This window comes from Eucalyptus grandis, chromosome 2, assembly GCF_016545825.1.
Source record: "Eucalyptus grandis isolate ANBG69807.140 chromosome 2, ASM1654582v1, whole genome shotgun sequence".
Taxonomy (NCBI): Eukaryota; Viridiplantae; Streptophyta; class Magnoliopsida; order Myrtales; family Myrtaceae; genus Eucalyptus; species Eucalyptus grandis.
The window spans coordinates 47693146-47711545 of record NC_052613.1 but is presented as its reverse complement, the minus strand read 5'-3'; the positions used below and the strand labels follow the sequence as shown (position 1 = coordinate 47711545).

The following is an 18400-nucleotide window of genomic DNA, read 5'->3' as shown; positions in this document are numbered from 1 at the left end:
AGTAGCTCACTGCAGATCAACCGCAGTTTATTCAGAACTGGGACCGACTCCAAGCACTGGGTAACCCCACACATTGATCTGGTGTCTAAGCCCGGGAATACACATTAAACCGACAATAAAGAAAAACCAGACACATATAAAGTCAAGAGCCATGCATTAAGGTCGAACGTAGGACTTGAAAGAGTGACCAGCAACCAACAACCAACAACCATCTTGCACTTGATGTTCAAAAAGCCCAACTCCAAGAAAAACGTACAAAGCATTTCTAGAGCATAGCCTAATCCATAATATTTAAAATTCAAAGAGAGCAACAGGATCTCCAAAAGGACACTGTTTATCGTTCACTTTGATACTTGGAAGTGCACTTTGCAAAGAACCACCACTGGCATACCACCATCTTGACTGCAAGCCCCGTAATTCTTACTCAGAAGGCTCTCAGCGTGAGCTGCATAGGAAATGCACAAAGAAACTACTTCAATGAACAGAAAATATGCTAAAACTGTAGATACTAGCACTATGCCACCATAAACCAGATAAATCCCCAAGCTATTGGTTAGTAGTAAATGGGACTGATGAATTTCAACAACATAATGAGCGAACGTGCTTCATTCATGCAAATTTCAAAGTATTAATACTTTATCTCGTAAGAAAATTTGAAGTACTTTACCATCTTTATCAATTCTCTTGCCAATGGAACATCATATGGGTGTCACAGCAAAAGCAATCACCTGATAAATATCAATTGCTATGCTAAAAAATGAAATTCTCATATACAGCAATCTGCCATGCTAAAGTCAGCAAAGTTTTCCTTTCAATTGTACATGGCCACTCTTTTTCACTCAAAAGCATAATGTGATTGGTCCACAACTAAACCATTCCAAGAAATATGGTTGGCTAGGACAATCGGTCGCCTTTGCCACTCATTTAGCCAGTCCTAGATATTTTAACAAAAGGCTACTATTTCAACAAATTAAATTTGAATAGTTCGCCATGGTCTATATCCAGAATAGACAAACAGCTTCCTATCTATAAGCACAAATCTCCAAGGGAAATAAACAACAAATGTTTACCTATATTGACAAGAAATGAATGAAGAATGCATAGCTTTCTGTTCAAAATTTAGCTAGAGTGAAAATCCCATACCACAATTACTACAAACATACAGGGCTTACAAAACACATAAAACTATAAAAAGAGTGTGAAATTCTACTACTTTAATGCATTGGGCAATATCATCCACTAAAGTTCACCAAGGATGAGAATCGACAGATAACTCAAACTACTTTTTATATAGCAAAGATTGAACTGAAATAACTTGATCTAGATTTCACGTACCAAAAAGATTAAAACTACAATGTACAAAGCATTATTAGTTGAAAATACATATAGACAGTATAAATATCACACTATACTTGACATAAAAGTGAAAGAATGCCACTAAGAGTTCTGTATATTCTTCCCAGGCCAATAAGGCACCCTTAGTACTGTAAGTTCCTAATATGCTCAACTACAGTGTACTTATCATCCTAAAAGAGGAACAGAAAAGTATAAACCAGTAACAATGCAATTAAATCCATTCGGACAAAAATGCCAAACCTTGAGTCATGCCTATCTGGTGTTGGTGACCTCGAGTAAGCTGTAAGAAAATACATAAACAGAATAAGATTCTCCAAACTCACAAGGATGTCCATCATGACAGACTGCTTCATTCGTTGTACATCCCAAAGGGAGAGAAAGCCACAAATCAGAATGGACATGAAGTCAAAATTACTGACAACGATTGTGGTGTCTTGGAGACCTTGATGTACTTCTTCTTTCCCTGTGTCGCCCACTTCATTTTAAAATGGGGGGAAAAAGAGTTCACAAAAAAAAACCTGTCATGAATCGATGGAAACAAATGCCATAAAGACAACCTAGTGAAATGGAGAATGTGACAATTTGTACCTCACACGCTCAGTCACGCACATCTCGTGAGGAGTTTTTCTGTTCTCCTCAGCAAAAACAATTCTTATCTCACGTCCTCCAATAACAGTATGATTCATTTGCTGCTTAGCCTCAGCTGCATCTTCCGCATATCAGAACTTCACAAATCCAAAGCCACGAGGCTCCCTTTTAATGCAATATACAATCACTGAAGTCACTAAATTACATCCCCGTGATTGTCGGAGATGAGATATAAAAAGATCAGCACGTAATGGGTCTCCTCTCTTTGATTTTTGCCTATTTCTGAAATCCCAGTAGCTTAATACCAAAAAAGAAAGTAGTATACAGTTTATTAGTTTGTATCAGAAAACAGCCAAACAAGAAGCCTCTCAAAAATGGCACCCACGTTGTAAACACAGGTAAGGGAAACCTGTAAAACAATGGCAATAAGGCACACTCACAAATGCGGATGTCTTGTGACAAGTACCATCCTTTTTTGGCAAAAAGGCGACAGCGAAATGATTTTATGTAAGCCTGGAATTGTAGAACCAATCATTCTCTCAAAAGTTCTTTACTTTATCTGTTTCTTCAATCATATGCAGCTTGGCAGCTCAATGTATTCTGAATTAGTATTCCAATAGGAGGGATGGAGGAGGAGGAGAATCAATTAAAACAGCAATTCTTCCTCCGACCAGAAACGGTACCCTCAAAGGACCACGTCATGGGTGCTTTTAATCCATTCATGCGTTGACACCTGTCCTCGGGGCCCGCCACGTCCGCTCACTCCATCTTCTGCGCTTTTGGCTGCGTTTGGTTCAGCATTTGCAATGGGCTTTGAGTCTAATGCAAATGCTGAAAGCCCAAAGCTACTTGGGGAAAATGCAGTTATGTTTGGTAAAAAAATTTGCAGATGAACTTTGAGTTGAATGTGCGTTTGGTAAAAAAAACTTTCACAATGGGCTTTGATGGGTATTATTTTTCTTTTTTTTTTTTTTTTTTTTTGAAAATTCAGCTAAACCCTTCGCCGGACCGACGAAAGGCCGCGGCTGCCGGCGAGCCAAATCTGGTGCCGACAGCCCGTCGGGTGACCTCGGTGAGGGTCGCGCGACCCGGCCTGGGGGGCCGCCTAAGGTCGCCCGACCTCGGGCGACCAGGGTTGCTCGACCCGGGGCCGCACGACCCAGAGACCGCCGCCTGGGTCTCACGAGGGTCGCGCGACGGCGAGGCCGCGAGACCTAGTCGGCGGTCGCCGGGTCGCGCGACCCCGGGTCGAGCGACCCCGGTCGCCGACCTCCGGCGACCTCCGGCGACCCTTGCCGAGGTCGACCTGGGCGACCTCGGCCGACGGCCACCGGGCGCCCGTCACCCTTTGCCGGTCCGGCGAAGGGTTGCTCCTTTTTATTTAAAAAATAAATAAATACAGGAGTAATAACGAAAATATGAAAAATTAATGAGGGTAGTTTAGAAAGAAAATAAATATTTTCAGCATTTCCGAGGACTAACTTTCAATTGAAAGCCCCTTGATTAGTTGCCAAACACCTTTTTTTTTGGCTGAAGGGACTTTGGGGCTGAATGGGTTTTTTAAATGCCCATCCAAACGCACCCTTTGTCTCTCTCCTCTCTCTTCTCACTCTCTTCGAAATAACTCTCAGCTGATGGCTCGGCTCGGCTTGGCTGGGCTGACAGTAGAAAGCACGGTAATAAATGCACAACACTCCCGCTCAAAATCTCTCTCCTAACTTGAATATTTTCTGGGCTCTCTCGCTGGTGGACGAGCTGCACTTCCTCAGTTTCCTTCTCAGCGCGTCCCACCCCCTCCGCCTCCACCTCCCCCTCGCCTCCCCCAAAAGCCTCGCCGGTCATCTACCTCGGCACGTCGCCTCCTCCAAGAGCCCCGCCGTCGCCGCAGCTGGTTCCGAACCGCCTTCGCCTCTGACTGTTTCCAACGCGGAGATCGAGCATAAGGTTTGTGCTCGCGTTGGTCTCTCGGCAACTTCTGGGCATCGGTCTCGTTCCTGAGCGGCGCGAGACTCCCCACCGTCGACCGGGTGCTGTCCCTGTTGCTGGCCCTATCGGTCACGAGGGAGATCTCGGTAGACACAGGCGGGGGCCAACCGCGCGGCGAAGAAGGAGAGGCGCGGGCTAGAGGGCTGGAGAAGGATTCCCGCTCGCCGTGGACGAGGTCCCTAGGCGGCTACACCAGCACTTTGGAGCTAGGGCTTTTCCTTGGACTTGAGCCGAATCGGGTTCACGAACGAGTTCGTGAAGAAGATGGAGCCTCGGTTCCAGGCCGCGTTCAAGGCAATGGAGGAGCTGGAGAAGGGCGCGATCGTGAACCCGGCCTGGGCGAGGGCCGCATGGTCGGGCACTACTGGTTGAGGAAGTCGGAACTTGTGCGGGTCGGATTTCCCGTGGGAGCCTCTAGCGCGACGGAGATGGCCTTCTCTGGATTCGTTGACTGAATCTTCATCGGCTGATCATGGCGACTCTTCCTCTTTCAAGGTAATCTTCTCTTTCAGCATCGGGTTTCGGGTTTCGGGTTTTGGGTTTGGGTTTGGTTCGTGTTAATCTTTTATGATGAAAATTGCTTATTTTGATGATCGTGCAATTGTCGGCGAGGAGGGAAAAATTCTGATCATGGTAGGTTTGGGTACTTTGTTGGTGGTTGGAATTTAAAAGTAGGGATGGAGGGACTTTTAATGAATTGGCATGCCGAGATGGCCGAGCAAGCTGCGTTGGTTGTTCAGCTCGTCAAGCAATGTCTGTTTTCCGATTCGCTCGAGATCAGGGACTACCTTAAAGCGATCGAGCACTTGAGCTCTATGCGACTCGGATTCAAGGACGTCGAAATGTTTCTGTTCAGGCCGGAAGTGAATGTGCTGCTGAACTTGGTCGGCTTGCATTACTGCATGCACTGGCTTGAAGTGCCAGTAAGCAACTGTTTACTTTTGGGCACCGAGGAAAGACGCACATAACTACAAAATGGGCATTTTGCTTTCAATTACTGTTGTTGAGCAGACTTTGATGTTTCGGCTTTGCTAGAATGTGGTGTGTAGAACTTTTGAATGGTGCTAAAATGTCCAGAAACAAAAGCAGGAATTTGTGTTTGTTATGGCTGTAGCATTTTCGTTCTCCTCTTACAGTGGGGGGAAAGATCTCTTCAGCAAGCCATCTCATCTGTTGGGAAAATGAAAGATTGTGTATATGGTATAAACCTTTCCTCACAAATATTGTGCATCACTCTATGAGAGAACTTGCTTTTTGAAGATTGTATTTGTGTCAGTCTCAAATTTCGTCAATCCAAAGTTGATATTTATAGCTTGATTGTTCGTCTGGCCTCTTATTTAGCTACATACTGCTGAAAGAAGAATGATAAATGAAAATTTTAAATTTGCATACTATACGTAATGCCCTGCCTTTGAATATGAGTTACTTGGTTTTGATTTGTGGAATCGCTTCAAGTGCTGTCTAAGAAATAAATCCCAAAATCAGGGAGTCTAAGCGGGAATAGCTACTCTTTCAAAAGCACCATGCAAATGAACAGATATGGGCTAATCATAATGGGATTCTTTACTAATTTGCCTATTGATTTCTGTTTTATTAAGGGTAGAGGTCTCATTCTGGCTTGTCAGTTAGGAATATCACTCTATCATTATCCAATGCATTGAATCATGTCGCAGAGACTCCGGAGATTGGTTGGAGTTTACTCCATGGTGAAATAATCATAGAAATTTTGCAGGCTGAGCATGTCATGGAAGCGCTTCAGAATTGCAAGATCTAGCATTGCCTCAGGAAAATGAGGTCCTCAGTGTGCTTCATTGAGGTGCCATTCATGAGGTCCTTCGCGTCCAAATTTCTGTATTCCATTCTACTAGCACTTCCTGGTCCTTCCCAGAGCGCGCAAGTCTGTGATCAATGATGATTGATATAGACATCTGGTTGTACCATAGAAGTATGATCATGGTATGTACTGGTGTCTAAGAAGATTGGGGTTTGTGCATGTTAGTGTGCATACCTGTTTAGTGTGCATATCTGCGGCCTCATTTTGTCATGCACGATTGCCATCAAACTAGTTTCATTTTCTATCAATAACTGTTGATTCCTGGTTAGTTTTAGCACATTCATCAACTGAGGTAAGAGTGGAACGATATACAATGCCTGCATCAACCTATAGATTTTTTGCTTGTGGCTATTGGTTAGTCATTCGTTTTTTCTGTCCCATGCCAGCATATAGATACTTTGTCTTGCAACAGAAGGCCCCAGCCCACTACCCATCCAAAGTTTCTTGAATGTGTAATTATTCTGACTATTTGATTTGCCTGCCTGGGTGAAAGAATCAGCTTCTTTTATGTAGAGAGTTCTGGCCATAGGAAAAAAATACACACATATATGTACATTTATTTTGTGTGTGTATTTACATACATATACAAATTGGGCATTGATTCGATGCAAAAATATTTCCATTTTCACATCCTTATTCCTCCAGTAAGTGGGGTTCTCCATTTACAACATGCTCACTCTTTTTTTGATTTTCTTAAGCTGGAAGTCAGTGGTTATTATCACAAGTTGCGGGTATTATTGGATACCATCCTGAAAGCAATGGCAGATTTTACAGTGAAGCCAGAAAGATTTTCTGTGATCAAGATAATCATGAAATTTATACTGCAGAAAAAAGCTTATATCAGTTCCTGTGTATCAATAATCTTTCATACGCTTGGTTGAGGAAAGCTAGATAACTACAGGCCAGAAGCAGCAACTACTTTTTTACATTTTTTTACTTTCGTTATATGATCTACCAAAACATTTGCATTAGTTCCTATAAGGACTGCAAAATAAATTTTTTTGTGGGGGCCATCAGGAGTGCAGAATAATAGGAGAAGCATCCTGTTACAAGCAAGCAGAATGCAATCTACTGAATGGTAATTTCATTCAGTGAAGAGCAATAGGAAAGGCCAAGAAGTGAAATATATAAGAGTCCAAGCTAACACTTGAATCACAGAAAATATACTGTACAAAAAAAGAACAAGAGGGATATACTATGGCTTTCAGTTATTCTTTAGACTAACAAAAACAATTTCAGTTTAAGAGGCAATGTGAATGCAACAGGTTTCAGTAAGACACAGAGTCATCATCGGTCCATCTTAAAGGAGAAGGGTAACAAAAGAACTATTCACCTCCTGAAGTTTCTCACGGATTTCATGAAAAACAGGAATGTTTCCAACATATGAGTTTCTGCAGAAAGGAAAATCAGAAGCAAAGAGCAAATTAAGAGATATGTGAGAGTAAAAACAACTCAGAAATGCTAAGAGATATCTAGAGGAAAGTAACTAATTAGTCAAAGGTCCAATGAGAAAAGCTAGCGCAGGAGCTTTCCCTGTTTAGGGATAAGTCCATAAAAACCCTCTGAAAACAATTTAGGAGTTTGCAATTCATATATTGAATTAATAACAGAAGCTTAATTCTTAGTATTTTATGCTCCCTAGTATTCTGAATTATTATTTAAAAAAAGAGGACAGAAGGGACAGTGTTTTTGCACTTTCCTGGAATGGAAATCAATTTTTCCTAAAGCAATTAGGGCTGAAAGGGGAGTAAAGGTGGAAAAAAGACGTCATGACAAAGTGGCAAGTTTCCTAGAAATGCAAGTTAATTAAAAGTAAATGTGTAGGTTCATCGCTAGAACGTCATGGACCTTTGACATGTGAAGACAAGCCAAGCACATTATAGAACATAAATAATTTGAGTGCCTTTTAATATTCTTCGGCGAAGCTTTATGAAGGAAGTGAGCACAAAATTATCGATGAACCTGAAATCAACCAGAGCATGGATGTAATTTTGACCAAACATATAGTAGTCAAAAGGCTCCCTTGCTGCTTTGTGGTATGGAGGCTGCTTTGTGGTATGGAGGGAAGATAAAAGGATCCTGAAAGATTACTGCTTTCTGTCAGATCAAAAGTTTAAAACATCTGTTGACACCTAAATTTTAGCAATCCGGTCATTTATTTATTGCATAGAAAATTAGGGGTCAATTCCATCCCTAATATATATATATATATATATATATATATATATATATATATATTAATTGCATAGATGTTAGGAGCATTAGCATAACAATGAGTCCACATAAAATTACATTGCATGGATCTCATGCAGTGGACATTCAATATTGCTGGCAAGGAGCCCACTCATGCGTGAACTCCGAAAATTGGCTTGGGCAAAAAGAAAAATCCAAGGGCTCACCAATGTTTCTGCTGAGAAAGATAATGAAGAGAAAGGAAGTAAAATTTGGAGATATTGACCATATATTCTCTTCATGCGTATCTATGGCAGTATATTTGGTTTGTCTTGAAGAAATTTGTTTCATGGACACACGTGGATACATAAAGCAAATAAAAGAAGAAAGAATTCGGCTGATTTTACGAAGATGCGGGTAAAAGGATCGAGGAACGTGGATGGAAAGGAATCGGAAAATTTTTGGCTATAAATGTCATTGTTCTAAAATATAATATGCAGATTTATTCTCTTTCCTCGAAAACCTAGGTTAGTCCTATAAAAGGACCATCTACGGACAAGCAAAGGGGGCCACACATTGAACATACGGCCACAATTCAGAAAGGAGAGACATATACGTGAGAGAGAAAAGAGAGGGATTTCTCTCGGCCGAAGGAAGGAGCCCGTTCATTCACGAAAAGGGGAGAAGTGGGGGTCTTCAAGCGTGAAGCTCGGTGCTTACAATTTCTACGATCGCGATTGACCACCACCTACCGCTACCCCAACGATTGCCGTCGCTGCTGCCCAGACGTGCCACGAGCCCTATACTCTTAAGTTCCAGCAATTCCATCGAGGTCTTCGTCCAGTTAAGCAATCCTCAGCAAAGCCCAATCACTACTCGACAAGATCAAGATTTCGTGGCGAGCTTCATCCGAAGCCATGGAGCTTCGCTGTTAAGCCACGAGACGGCCATATATTAAAAGGGGAATTTTTTTCAATCTCTGCAATTTTTGTCCACAAAGTCAAGCACTTTCACCTAGAGGGAGAAGAGTGGACGTGCACAAAAGGGAGCCCTTATAGGCTGAACACGAGTTTATGATAAAAAGCACAAGATGTGGTCTCTCTCGTGCATGATCTGTTGAAGGCAGTCCAAACAAATTTTCTTTGACCAAATCTTGCAGGTTTTCAAACGATCTTGCCACGGTCCAGCAAAATTCAGTTCACAGTCAAAGTCAGTCGTTGTCCAACATTGGTGGAGTCCCCTGCGACAATTCTGTAGTGGTTCAGGCCTGATGCCGTGACGTTGCCGTTGCTCTTTCATGACTAATCTGCTGTCCTCGACGAGCGGCCACGCAACCGTCGAGCACCTGCTGATTTTTGCACCACTATTGAGCCCGTCCCCAGATCGAGCCAGACGAATGAGTTTTTGTTTTGTTTTGTTTTGTAGGTAATTGGTCAGCCCCTTGCCGTGCCGAATTCGCTGACCCGTTTGGCGAGCCTAAAGTTCACGATCAAAAGAATTACTAGAATCTCGATTGAATAATTCCAAGCGGTGAATTTATCTTTTTTTGCATGTTGTCTAGATTGGACAATAACACATGTGATTCTTTGTGACTTTACTTCATGCATGCAAAAGAATCTTCTTTGGCCAGATGAGCGTGAGCAGCTTGGGCGAGTGGCGATGTGCAAATCTCAGTGAAGAAAAATAGCCACACTATCTTTGGCCGCCATCCTCGCAACGTCATTATAGGCCACGCCATGAGCAGCCGCGAAAGTCCAGTCATGCCTTGCTGTCCTAGTCCGTGAGATATCGCAATCTTTCTTTGAATGTTTGATCGATATTGCTATATCCAAAAGATCTCCTGATCCCTCATGAATTAGGAAATTTTCCTAATTTCGCAACGTGCATATGATTGACAGTCTGATTTCACGCTTGAAATACGACTCGCAATCGCACGGAAAAATCGCCAATCCGATCTCACGCTTGAGATACTATTCGCGATTTTAATTGAAATTGGCCAATCCGATCTCACGCGCGAGATACGATTCGTCAATTTATTTCCAAAATGGACATGGATGATATCTTGCCTGGTTTGTTGCCGTTCTGTTCTTGATGTATTATTTTGCTCCTATAAAAGAAAAAAAATGAAAAAATGTAGGTTAGAATTAGGTTTATTTCCTGTTTTAGGATTTGCATATTTAGAATAGGGATTTTATTTCGAATTTAAAAAAAATCAAAAATAAAAAATCAAAAAATCAAAATTCAAATCGACCAATTTAGGTTGTTAGATTTTTAACTTGGATTGCATGTTTAATTATTTGGCAATTATTAATTTCGAAATTTAAAAAAGGGAAAAAAGGAAAAACACAAAAAAAGTCATTATGCATATGTCATGCAGAATTAGGGCATTCTTTGCACGTCATTGCATGTTAAGATTGCATATTATAGGTTTAGATAATTTCTCCTAAATAGATTGCATGCTTATTAGGAAAATAAAAATCATGTGCACGTCATATAGAATTAGTTTCATACAATGCACGTCATTTAGTGATTTTTGTTAGATGCATTTAATTAGAAATTACCGGTCATTAGAATTAGGTCATTAGATTAATTTAGATTGCATATTTAAGTGTTGCGTTTCTTTAATTTCGAATCTCATGGAAAATACAAAAAAATTATTTTTTAGAATAAATCCATCTCATGCTTAGGATAGGCTACATGCTTATTTATGTCATATTGCTTAAGTCATATAGCTAAGTCATGTTGCCATGTCATATCATTTTATGTTAAATAGTGGCATGCATTGCATAAAGCATGATTCTCATTAATTAAGTGAAAACAAAAAAGAAATTGCGTGTTAATTAAAAATCATATCTATGATTGTTGATGTGAATTCTGATCTAACAACGCAGATGCTTTCGTTGCTATGAGGTAAGTCCTGCAATTTATTCATTGCTTTCTTGGATGTTAAATTGGTGGTTTGCGCACCCGTATGATAACCTTACATGTTAGGAAAATAGACTTAAAATCAATTCAAGTTGCCTGCAAAAACATTTTTGAAATTAAAAGAATGGTACCGAAAGGGCATTAGAAAAATCTAGTGTAACCAAGTCCCCGTACCCATAATCTCTGGTTCGTAGGAGTAGAGTAAATCTCCCATTACTTTACTTGGGTTTCTAATCGACCCACCAAAAATAGATTAGTAGCGACTCCTGATTAAAAAATTGCATGTTAAGAACTTGAACCGAAAGTCGCGAATTGGTATGGGCTTGGGAGAGCCCGAGTTAAGTCTAGGCTTAACAATTCATTAGCCAAACCCTAGGTGGTTCACACACGAAAAAATTGGTCGCGACAACATCCAAGAACGAGCAGAACCAGCGAAGCTCACATTCAACCTAGCCTTCAAAATGCATCGGCGATTATACTCTAGTAGTTCACTTTTGACAGCGAGAAGTCCAAGAACAAGCTACAGCAAAGGAGAACCGTGACACATGGAACCTGTGGAAGGGATCAAAGCATTAAACAACGAAACATCGTAAGCAAACAAGCAGCTTCCTTTCTACAGAGATCGAACGGAGCCGAACCTGCGTAGGAAGACATCACCGACGCTTCAACCAGTAGCCTTCGCCAACCGTAGGCGGCACAAACAAGAAAAATCAGAAATCGTATCCTCCAAGATTTCAAGGGAGGAGGGGGCGATGGATCGGGGATGGGGGATGGGGAATCGATCGACGAGCGAAGAGAGGCGGCGTTACGGCGGCGAATGCTGGTGAGAGGGGTGGCGACCTCGGGGCGGGTGGACAGGCGGAGGTTCCCGGGGAGGTAGACGAGGGCGAGCCGGAACGCGACCGACGCGACGACCCATGTCCGTAACCCCGAGCGTGCGCTTTTCTACTTCTTCGTCTCCGTCTTTCGCTTCGTCGTTTCTCTCTCCTCCATTTTCGCGTCGTGGTTCGACACGTTGGCGTCGGGCGCGTAGGCGGAGGCGGAGGAGACGAGGGCGACGGACTCCGGCCGACGGAGGGGTGTCGGCATCGGGGTTTGCTGGAAGAGAGGCGCGACTTCAAGGACGAAAGAGAGAGAGAGGGGACAAGAGGTCGCGAGAGGGAGGCGGAGGCTGCGTCGGCGTCGGCGTCAGCGTTGGAGGCAACCGGCGGAGGCGGAGGTGGAGGGCCGTCGGCGTCGCGTTTCGCTGGAAGAGAGGCACGACTTCGTGGAGGGGGAAGAGAGAACAGAGCGGACGTCGCGAGAGGGAGAAGGAGGAGCGTCGGCGCGTCGGCGGCGTTAGGGTGGGGGCAATGGAAGCAACCAGCGGAGGCGGAGGGGAGAGAGGAGAACGCAGGTCTTGATCGTTCTCGTTTGTTCTCCCGTGAGGAGAGAGAAAGTGAGAGAGAGAAAATTGCAGAAATTTTAACCGAGGAGAGAGAAATCTTTTAAGCGGAGTCGTGACCTGTCTTTTCTTTTGCAGCGAGCCGAGCCAAGCCGAGCCAAGCCCTCTCCCTATTTTCGAGAGACAGAAGCGCAGAAGACGGAGAGAAGAGAGAGCAGACGTGACGGGTCCCGTGAACACGTGTCGATGCCTGAATGGTTCAAAGCACCGATGATGTGGCACTGTCAGAGTACTTAATATTTTCTTGTTCACAAAGGCCTAACTACTGCTAAGGTTCACGTGAAGCCGTACTGCCATAAGGTTGACAGAGCCCTGGAGACAGCGTAATAATTACCACATGGCCGACATCGCCATCCATGTCTGTCATAAGATAATAGCGAATTTTTAACGGAAAACTTTAAAAAAAATTAGAAAACAAATAATTTCTTTGACGGGGGTGGGCACACACGCGCACGCCAAGGACGACCTCGTCAACATCAGCTCCTCGAGCGATGTTTCCTAGGAAGCCTAGCTGGCACCCGTGGGTCCACCTCCCCACCACCATACTCGTGGGACCCAACTCCACCCTACTCATCCTATTCCTTTTTATTACATGTTGTCAATCCACAATTGCCACGTACCCATGGAATCACCAACACATTACCTTACCTTTTTATGGTTGCCTTGGAAAAAGGAGAAAGTAACGAAAAAAAATAAAGACAAGAAAAATTGGGCACATCAAATCAAATGACAATAATACCGTGAATTTCGAATTTTGTGCTCTCATGAACCTCGGCATAATACACACATATATTTAATCTTTGCCTTGATCACGCTTTCACACTTTTTTTTGCTTGAAACCCATTAAATTTTCTCAACCGTTAAATCTTGATATGTAATTTAGGTATAATTTTTTCAAAATCTGTTAATATTTAAATAAAAATTCTAAATTTTGCATTTTAAAAACATAAACAAACAAGTTCTAAGAAATTTTAAAGACCGCATGGAAACGTTTCGATTACTTGATTTTTCTATTATTTTACTCCCTAAAATAGAAAAAGATCAGAAAATCACTTGATAACGTCAATTAATTTTTTCATTTTTCAAAATAGGAAAGTGATCGGGAAATAAATTCATAATAGAAATAAAAAAAAAAAAAAATCTTGTTCTCGGGAACAATTTTTAGAAATAAGTCATTTTTTATTTTCTTCTTTTTCCTTGCCATAGCCGCTGCCCTTAGATCCGTTCGCCACCATCAGCGATTGGCGACGAAGATCAACAAGCAAGAAAAAAAGCACAAAAATACAAAAAAATTGTAGATCGTGCCAAACGCATTCCTATTATTTTTCTATTCCGAAAAAATGAAATTTTATATAATTGTCAAACGCGTTGTTTTACTCAAAAATTATTCAAGAGAGTAAAAATAAAAGAGATTATTCCATGTAACATACATATTACCATTTGCACTGCGAACTCTAATCATCATTGTTACCTTCTTTCGTTCTATTTTGTTGTGTGTTATTAGTGAAACCAAATCATGTATATATTTTTATTCGAATAATATTTCGAACTTTAACAGAAAAGTAGATAATTGTTTTTAGTTTTAAAAACATAAACAAATGAATGCTAAGAAAATTCAGCTATTACGTGTCATTTGTGAAACCAAAACTACGTATATATGTTTATATCTATCAATTATAGGAAAGTAAGGTAGAGTGCAGTTCAACGGTTGAGTATCACAAAACTCCACTCTTTCACCTTTCTTAGATTAATTAGACATATTACTTTACAATGATGTAAAAAAACAACTCAACCACCTTGTTTGATCCGATAAAAAAGTCATTAAAAACTCCAAATTTTATCCTCTATGATATTTACCTTAAACATTTTTTGATAATAAAAATCTTAAATTTGTACCTACATGATGATTCCTACAATGAGCATCATTAAAAATGTAGCTTCGTAGATGATGAAAGCCAAATGTGGTTGGCACCAAATGCATGAGTGAAATAAAACGATGTTTTGATTGGAAAATCATCTCACGAAATGTTGACAAAGAGTGAATATATCACATGAGTATAAGGTTAGGGTTCTTGATGTTACAAAAATAAGTTTGGAATAAATGTGTTGCGGTGAATATAATTTGGAGTCTTTTATGTGATAAAAAAAAAAAAATTTAAGGTAAAATAATCGCTTGTATTGCTTACAAAAATGAAAGAATAAAAATACTTTCAAAGTCTATAAAAATTTAGACAATAAATTAATTAAAATATTTTTCATTAACTAATTATTTCAAGCGATAGAAGCGATTATTTATTTAAAAAATCTTATAAATTATTTATTTTTCCTTAAATAAATGAAAACCTTAATATAGTATTTTTAGAACAATATATGAACATGAGCTTGCCGTACACATATGAATGAGCCCTAATCTTTCTTGTGTACACACAGGGGGAGCATTGATGAAGTGGGATGGTTTTGCTATTAGTATTTATAATTTAAGTATTTTTTATTAATTATTATTATCATGCACATATATTATCTCGGGTTCATACTCTCAAAAATCATAAATTAATACACATGTGACAAATTTACTCTACACTAATTTTTTGACAACAAAAAACTCCAAATTAGTACACTTACGACAAATTTATCCAAAATGACTGTAAAAAACCTTAAATTGATACAATTATGACAAATTTACTCCAAAATAATTTGTTCAATCGCAAAAAAATTCAAACTGATATAGTTGTAACAAATATACCCTCAATTAAATTAGATTAATACCATAAAAATCGTAAAAATGGTACAACTATGACAAATAGAGAATAAAATCTCAAGCTGATATACTAGTTAATTGTCACATGTCATTTTATTCAGCAAATTGACAACAAAATTTAACATAAACTAGAAAAAGAAAAATTTATTATAAGTACATCGGTTTATAGTAAATTTATCAAAATATATCAATTTGGGATTTTTGATAATAAAAAAATTAATTGAAAATATATTTATCATAAATATATAAATTTGAGGTCTTTTAGTTATTAACCCACTCATCTTTTTAAGTTTTACGCAACCAATGAGGCGATCGGCCATTAATAAGGATAATTAATGAGTCAATATTTGATTATTAATTTGTGGAGCCTTAAAGGCGCATGACCTCCCTATCCAAAAATGCAGGGGGCCGAAAGAAGACAGACGTCGCTTGGAACCTAAAGCGATGGTTAATAGTTAACCATGGTCGAGTTAAGTTGATTTTAGACCATGTCAATTTCTTAGCAATTATTACACTTCAATCTTCTATCAATCACATGGCAGTATGTCCATGATGCTGATATTAGTACGTGTTCATACACATGAACCCTATAGTCTTGGGACCCACATCCACCGTGCTCGTCCCATCTCAATATGTAATATGTAACCTTTTTGGTTTTTATTTTATTTTATTAATTTGAATAGTTGATTTATATACATCGTTCTTTCTTTTATTTAGATACTCTATGGGATAATGACACATGAAATGTGAGGGCACGTGTTCAATATAAGCAATCCATTAAATTATAAATAATTTCATATACGAAAGTACCCAACAAAGCATATATTATGAAAATTGTGTGACTAACAAGCGCCTAACACCTGCGGACTAGAAGTCAAATTTCAAAGAATGGTGCAAAGATATACATTTACTAGGGTGTCTTGACGACGGAAATTCATATATTTTGGAGGCGAGGTTTGTTTTGGGTGTGCAATTTCAGCAGCTGATTGGTTTCGCTAAAAGCAAAACAAAACATTTGAAATGTTTAATTATTGTAATTATCCTAAATAGAAAAGGAAAGGGGCCATCAATATAAACTGCAACTGAAAGATTGAGAAAAATGTTGTCTTTTTAGTATAAATGGGGTTGGATAAAGTTATTTAGGGGGTGGAAATAGCACCGCCCTTAACAAATTAACATTTGATTCTTAGTATATAGTATGTAAAATCTCCATTCTAATTGTTGATGATATTTGGACATTTACTTGATTTTGCATATTTTTCAGGATTATACATATATCTCCTTCAATAATGCATATCCTTCATTAATTATATGTGGCATTATATTTATATTATTGTTTTAAATAGTTATCTAATAAAGTATCAAGTATTGTTTATCAATACGTAAAAATATACAATTGTTCCCCATTTTCTCTCTTCATTTTATTCTTATCATGGTACTAGAGCCATTATAAATTGATGAAGCGCCATTAAGTCTTTAATCTATAGTGGTGGTTACAATATTACGTCAGCTCTGCCGGTGTTTGTATTTGGTCAAACCCGTCGCTATTGAGTGTCATTATGCCCCCCTTCAACTGTTTTTCTTCGCAAAATCGACACCATCATCAAACTCACCATCCTCCAAAGTGATAGGCCCTTAAACTTCAGCCCCATTCGCTGCCGCACATCACGCTCTACCACTTGCTGCAACGTTTTAGATTCACTGACCTCAACAACTTTCGATTAGCTCTCATGTAAAAATCTTGGGAACCAACCTTTGGAAGAACTAGTTTGGAACAGTTCAAAACAATGCTAAATCTTTTCTATTTAAAGACCCTTGCTACTCTCTTTTAGTTCTCACTCCCATAGCTAGCCCTCTCTCAGACTCTTCGTCTCTCGACTTTCCCCAGCAGTGCCCTTGATCTCTCTATTCCTAGAGTCTTTGCCCATGCTGTCTTGTCTCATCTTATCTCTCTCTCGATCTTGCCGACACCGTTTGCTGTCCTCGTCTCTTGATCTGGCTGGTTGGGGCCTCGCCTTTGTTGGTCGGCCGTCGATCAACCCACTATTAGCCAGGTTCGTTCTTTCTTATGGCGACTAACAGAGAGCTTTTCTGAAAATGAATAGATTGATGAAACAAAGAATGCTTAGGGAAACTATCGATGTCTTTTATTTGGATTTAAAAATATGACTTATATGGTGTAAAGATTTACATATTTAGGATATTTAGCCTTCTTCAAAATGGGCATATAAGAAGATGTAACATGTCCCAATTTGCAATTCTAAATGGAATTCACAAGAGAATATTAGCCAACTTTAAGAGCCATTCTACCATTCCGCATATTAAAATCTAAAGTCGAAAAGCATCCTCATCAGCTTGCTTTTTTGTTATCCCACCGCACATCGTACTTCTATACCAATCTGCAATTTCTTTTTTGCACACAAAGGTTCCATACTACTTCATTCACAATTTATACTTCATAATCTTTTCTTCAGTTTTTTATTCGGACAAAAGCAGAAATTCATTAACATAATTTTTTCTTTACCATGTGAAGTTAGATTTTAAGTTGCCCCCACAGCTATGATAATTTTCCGTCTTCTCAAGGTCCAACTTCTATTAATCTTAATACTCCGGTGCACTGTTTTCCAAGGAAAGCATGCGATGGAACTGGGAAAATGGGCATCGTTAGAAAAAAGCCGGGCTCATTTGTTCTTTAGCCCCCTTGGGAGAAATTTTCATTTACAGCTGCTGAGAAAAAAAAACTTTAATTTTCACTTTCTAGACCCGTGGGCGGCTTAAATATTGTTTGTCAATTTCTATATTTTCTTTTATTAAACAGGGCCAGTGGTAATTACTTTTTTAAAGCAAAACTTACTCGTCCCATGAATAGGTCACAAACTTCATGTAAATTTTTGGTCTTACAAATTAAGATTTACTGGTACATTGCAAAAAGCATCAATTTTTTTTTTTCAAACTTGTCCTTTTTAAAAAAAATACATGCGACGATAAGAATCAATGTAGATAGGTTACCTTTTATGTAAAAAAATTATTAATAATGTAAATAGGTGATTACTTATTTATATATTGGAAGTCGAATATCTTGTAAAAAGTTACTAGTCACATGAAAAATTACTCGCTATGTACATATTAAGAGTCACATGATTTCTTTTGAAAATTTTGGTAGAGCAAGGGGAGGTTAGAAAGAAATGGAATTAAATATAATTGATTCGGCATCTATAGAAATTATGAACATGCAATTAACATGAAAGGGGAGTGACCAAATACAACAACTAATTGTGATTATAAGTGAATAAGAACGTGCAACACTTGCTATCCTTATTAAAGATCTCAAGCATCT

At 39.5% G+C, this 18400-nt stretch overlaps 1 long non-coding RNA gene across 2 annotated transcripts; it reads left to right on the top strand.

Moving 5' to 3' along the window:
• Positions 1–4221: 4221 nt before the first annotated feature.
• LOC104433256 lies at positions 4222–6182 on the top strand. Of its 2 annotated transcripts, none has more exons than XR_005548365.1 (3): positions 4222–4425; positions 4603–4853; positions 5663–6182. It is a non-coding gene; the product is annotated as an uncharacterized LOC104433256 (long non-coding RNA). The 2 variants fall into 2 exon arrangements; XR_005548364.1 differs by having other exon boundaries at positions 4224–4425; positions 4606–4853.
• Positions 6183–18400: the final 12218 nt, after the last annotated feature.